We start from the raw sequence: 6000 nt of genomic DNA, 5'->3' as shown, positions 1-6000 counted from the left end.
CTTGTAAAAAATCTGATATCACTGATGCTCACCACTCTTCCAATTAGACTACGCTCACTTAGGCAACGAAGTCCAGAGCTTCGGATATCTCCCGCTTCTGCCCTAGGAATTGCTTCCAGTGCTGTACCTTTGCTCCAGCTGCGAAACCAAACCAGCAGAACCAAGGAAGTTCTCTCTGAATGAACCATTGCTCTTGAAGGCTACAACGGTAGTCATGGCAGTGAACACTGCTCTTCACTGGGCCATTCCTCTGAAAAAAAACCATGCACCACCTCTCAACCTAAACCGTTAAGCCTCCTGCTGATGCTGACTGACAAAGCGTCCAACTGCACTTAGATTCCAACAGCTACTTCCAATGACCTGTCAACAGAGCTTTGCAGACTTGCAACAGAGCAACAAACTAAAGGGGCTATGTTTCATGGCTGTTTTTCAAACATCATTGACTTATGTCCCTTTGCCAGCTTAAGTGAAGGTGGCCCATCCACCTTGGTCAAAATCAGCAGAATTTTGGCCCAATTTGTTGTTACGCAACACATCATGACACAATCTCTTGGTGTTGATGCAAAATTCCCACTGAAGTGCATGTCGTTACATGACTTAAGGCTACCTACTCACAGAGTGTCCACTCCACTGCCACACCCATTTTCTGGCCACCTTGAAATGACTGAGCTGTCTTACTGTTCCCAACATTCCTCAGGGGTACGTGACCACCATAGCCTCCCTTCTGAAGTTTAGGAACCTAAGTAGTACTAGCAATAGCAGTTTATCCAAAATCCATTTGCTCCATCAACAAACTCCGAGCAAGCGCTGAGAATTAGTTTCAAGACTTCTACATATATTTACAGGGAGCTTTTTGTTTGCTTGTTTGTTTTTAAAGCAGATGGAGTAGTGCGATGTTTCCCTGAGGCTACCAGGGCTGCGAGGCAGGCAGGCAGAGCCCTGGCATGGGTGGCACAGGGGACCCCGGGCGCTGACGGCTGCCACCAGCGCAGGCCAGCTCGGAACTGGCAGGCAGGGCTGCACCCCGCGTCTGCCACAACAGCTGCAGCTTCTGCAGCCTGAAACACAGCTGGCTCAGGGGTTCAAATTAAGAGCCAAAACCTTTTGCTGCTCAATTTGGGGCAGAGAAAGGTCATCACTTCTAGCATGGCATAAGCCTGCCACTACATTTCTGTGAAGGAAAATCACCTTGTTAGAGTGAAACTCCTGAGTAAAATACTGAAGCGCTTTCAGATTCGTATTATCTGACATTTCTGTGACCTTCTTTTATACCTGCATTGTTTCCTACTGCTGGTTTTGGGCACAAGTTCTGTGTACACTATTCTGGAAACAAAAAAATAACCCAAAACCAACACCCACTCCTCCCCCACCATCACTCCTTCCCCAGCCCCAAGCCTAACAAAACCAGCCTGCAGAATGTGCAGGATTTCAAATGAGAACAAGCATAGATGGGACATCAAAAGATGGATTCTCCTTAGACATTTGTGCATGCAGTGCTCTGCAATCAACTCCTAAATTCTACTCCTCGTACACCAAATATTTGTCTTGGGAACTCCTTGTTCTCCATTCCAACCCTTCTGAGAGGGTAATCGAGGAGTTACTCTACATATTTTAAGCACATGTTGCACTAGTCAAATCCAATGCACAGCATTACTTGACTAACTGAGGCGGTGGCAAGGTCAATTAAGACCTGTTCATGTCTTAATTTGGAGCTCTTCCAACTGCTTGAAAAGTGAAGCCTTGGACGTTGAAGGTTCAGACTAAGGAGAATCCAAAATGTGGATAGCATCTCCCTTCTGCTGGAAGCCTTGAAGTTCACCACTGCAGTCTGCAGCCTACACAGATCATGTGAGTATTGTAAAAGTTCTCCAAGGAAGAGCAAGAACGAGGCTAATGCATGCACACAAACGCTGATCAAAAGCACTTGATGCTCTTGGACAAAAATAGGGAACCTTCACTTTTGGAAAGACAAGGTGACTATGGTTGTCTCTACAGTACTAGTAGGAAAATATCCCTGAAGTTTTGCAAAACCTCTTTTCAGGGGTTTGTTAACTTCATCTTTGTTAAGAACTGGGGAACACAGGGAGACCTGTCACTTTTTTTGCAGAATGCCATAGAAACTGCTACACTCACTTCAACAACAGTCCAAGTAACCTTGTCTGCAAATACTGACCATTTGCAGTTCTGGTTGATACAAAACCCCATTACCTAAGAAAGGAACAACTCGGCAAGCAGTTTGCAAAGATGAACAACTTAGCACGACTGCGGCTGATGACATGCCCTGACCTTTTTTGCCTTCAGCTATGGGTGCCGTACCCTCCTACCCTCACACATGCCACTCAAAGCTCCTTGCGTGGAGCTCTCGCACCACCTATGACAGCAACTGTGCCAAGCCGCCACCCTTCTTCAGCACCATCGCACCTACCACAAGGTAGCTGAATCAGAGGGAAAAGGAGGTCGCCAATGGAGGGAAGTTGTACCCCCTGACAGCTAAGCTCCAACTACGGTGTCGCTTATGTCCTTCCCAGGACGGGCGGGAAAACGCCTCGGCGCAGCGCAGCGCTGGCCGGGAGCGGCCGGCACGGCACCGAGCGCGCTCCCCACTCCCTCCCGCCCGCGCCGCTGCGGAGACCCCGGGTTCGCCGGAATCGGCCACATGCTGCACGGAGGGCAGCGCGGCAAAGGCGGCCTCCCCTCGTCGCCCGGGGAAGGCCGGCCTCGGATCCCCGCTCTCTCCACCGGCACGGGCAGTGCCAGCAGCCTCTCGCTGTGGCCGCCGCTGGCCGAAAGCCTCGCCGCGCACCGCCCGGCCGGCCCCGCCGCTCCGCGGGCTCACACGGCACCTGCCGTGGGCGGCCGCCGAGCGACAGGAAGCAGAAGCGCTCACCGCCGCGCCGCTCGCCGCCCCGCCCGGGCGCTCCTCTCCTCGCGCTACCACGATGGCGCCGGCCCGCCCCGCCTTCCCCGTCGCCTGCGGCGCAACGCGGCTGCTCCGAGCCACGCAGCACGCGTGCGGCCGGGCCCTGCCGAGCTGCCGGCGGAGCCGGGGCACAGCCCGGGCGGGAGAGCTTCCGGCGAGGCTGGGCGGGCGGCGAGCGCGGCCGAGCGTGAGCGCGCCAGGCGGGCGGCGGGCGGCGGCGCGATGGAGAGCTAGATGGAGGCGGCAGCACCGCGCGGCATAAAATAGCTGATCGTCCGGCAGCCGCCCGCTCCGCAGCCCCTCGGCTGCTGTCGAGAAGGGCCCCAGCCCTGGCCGCGCCGGTGGCGAGGCGGCTCCGCAGCCCGCGGGCAGCCCTGGCGGGGCAGGGGAGCACTGCGGGCAGCCCCGGGGCCGCGCAGCCGTCTGCAACGCGCGGTGGGAGCCGCTGGGAACTATTTTACACGTCCCGGGGGGCTGGAGAGGAGCACGGAGACCACGCGGCAGGTCGCTGCCGTTAGGGAAAATTAATCCACGATGCCTGAGGTTTATATCCGAAAAGGAGACAGAGGAGTCCTGCAACATTCTTCGACTACAGGGAGAGTCCATGGGGCTTTTCCCATGGCGTCTGTCAAACGGTTGCGGGATGCAGCCCCCTTTTGATGCCAAGTTCCCGGCCACAGCACCCTCTTCCTTTTCCCCACTGGCTGAGGTATTCGGGAGATACAGACTTCCGGAACTGCCTACTCTATGCGCCCCCCTCTAATATGCACCCCCCTCTTGGCATCGAGAAGAAAGAAAAGAACCCCATTCCTAATGCTCTTAAGTCTTTGTTGCCTTGCTCTAGGTTCAGGAATTTAACACGGCCTTGATTAATCAACAGTCTCTGATGATTAGTAACAGTTCTAGAGAACTCCTAGTTTCTTCTGTTACTTCACTAGCCATAACTTCCTAGCCTTGTCTACAGGCCGATTCACACGGTCTCTTTGTAAAGACTCATCCATCTCATTCCTTTTAATCCCTCCTCTTTTTATTTGCTCTGTATTTGTCTTTACAAACCTTAATTACCATGGATTTAATTTTTTCTTCTGGAGTCTTCTTGGGTTTTGCTATTATTTGCAGTGACATCCTTTTCTGTCCTTTTGTAGTCATTTCTGGATCAGGTAGGCATGGCTGCTAGCGGCATCCCCTTGAGCACCTGCTGAAAGAGCTGCCGCCAGCATGGTGTCACACATGGTAAAAAGATGAGAGTTGCTATAGCATGTAAGAGGAGGAATCGTATTCATTTAGCCCAGAGCTGGCCAGTTAACCATGAAAACATGTCCCATCCCCATCCTTTCAACATTTGGACAGGTCCACGAGCTGACGTTATTTCCTTTGTTATTTGTTTGACCACTTTTCCGCTGTCATCTGCTTGCAAACAGCAGCTCGAGTCATTTAATTTCCCACAAACTCCTCCTTCTTCTGCCAACAGATAATCTAATACCATCCAATGTTGAAATACCGCTTTCCTCATTTAAGTGGGTTGCTCAGCAAAAAGGTCAAGCGCTGTGGCTGGCTGGTTGGTAATTATTTCCGAGACAGCTTGTAACCTAATTATCTCCTTCAAATGATAAATGGGTTCCCAGGCATCTGGGATTAATTCCTTAGGTTTCCAAGGGGCTGGTCCATCGTGTTGGGTAACTTGTTCTGTTGGCCGTTCATCATTTTCCCGTTTTGGGGTGCTCCCTCCAGCCAGGGCTGCATCAGCTGACTGCTTTTCTCTAATTAAATCATCACAGATTTTGATTCCTAAGCGATTTCCCAGAACTTGTAGTAGCAAAAAGAACAACAGTCTACTAAATATACCATATCCCTGACCAGTTTGGAGGTAACCTGAGCTAAGCATGTTGGCCACAAATCCAATACTGTCCTTTCAAAGCCCGTGTTCCATTAGCAAAGGAACCTACCCATGGTCATCAATTGGTGGCTCAAAATACAGCAGGATTCCCGGGCCTAACGGTCCTCCAACAAGAGTTGCCCCACCATAAGGGTCCCAGCATTTGCATTTCCAAGCTCCCGCACAGGGTTCCCACCTACATTTACATCTGCAAGCTGCTTGGTTGGATTTGGAGCAGAACTCACTAAAAGGCTTTGAGTTCCAATCCGGTGTGGCCATTCCCACTGATAATCACAAACAACATGTCTTCTACTTGTGGAATTTTTGTGGGGACTGCTCAAAAACAGGTGGTCAAAAAAACCCCTTGTCCCTCCCCATTGCTTTACAGGCTTCCAAATATTTTTGGTAAGTGTGATAAGAACGCCTTACGCAGCTACTGTTAGTGAGCCGAACAGGTATTTGATTGCATTTGCCTTGATATTTGGAACAATTGGAAGGAGGGCAATTGGGGGTCCAAACCCAGTTGTTCAAGCCCAGAGGGAAAGTCAATTGACAATTGCCTTTTCCTACATAGACACGCCCTATCCTATTTAGGCAATAAGTGCCTGTTGGAGAAGAATGAAGTGGCCGTGAACTTCCTTCTTTGGCCCCAAATCCCATCCCACTGTGGCCCTCACATTGACCCACCATTTAGGTTCAGCTGGGCTAGCCAACTATGGCCACTCTTCAGATCCTCCTGGCCCTCCACAGAGCCAGCAATTGCTAAGGTTAAAAACTTTTGCTACTTCTTCTCCTAAGGCTGCAAATTGATTCTCCCACTCCTGGCCTAAACTCAGCTGACCATATCAAAGTAGAATTAGTAAGGAAAATGTTTTAATAGTGTCATCTAATTAGCTAGTCTAATTTTCCCGTTGTCTTCTGCAGCACCTATGCCAATTGAAGACACAGAAACCACTTAACGTAACAAAATGGCCACAAGTATTAGCCCCCAAGTGAGTGGAGATTCTAGAGGAGGGATGCCTTTACAGTCTATTTCAGCAGACGGTCTGAAGGTAGGACTGCGGGGCTTCTTCCGATGTCGAAGCACTGCCTACTGCTCCGGCCCACTCCTGCAGAGTGTCAGTCACGGCCTCCCGGCCTTCTCCTCCAGCTGAGATGTGCAAATCTCTGAGGCTTCAGAGACCTTGACCCGAGAGTGATGGGT

Source organism: Aphelocoma coerulescens, unplaced genomic scaffold (genome assembly GCF_041296385.1).
Source record: "Aphelocoma coerulescens isolate FSJ_1873_10779 unplaced genomic scaffold, UR_Acoe_1.0 HiC_scaffold_114, whole genome shotgun sequence".
NCBI lineage: Eukaryota > Metazoa > Chordata > Aves > Passeriformes > Corvidae > Aphelocoma > Aphelocoma coerulescens.
This window is presented reverse-complemented; position numbering follows the sequence as displayed.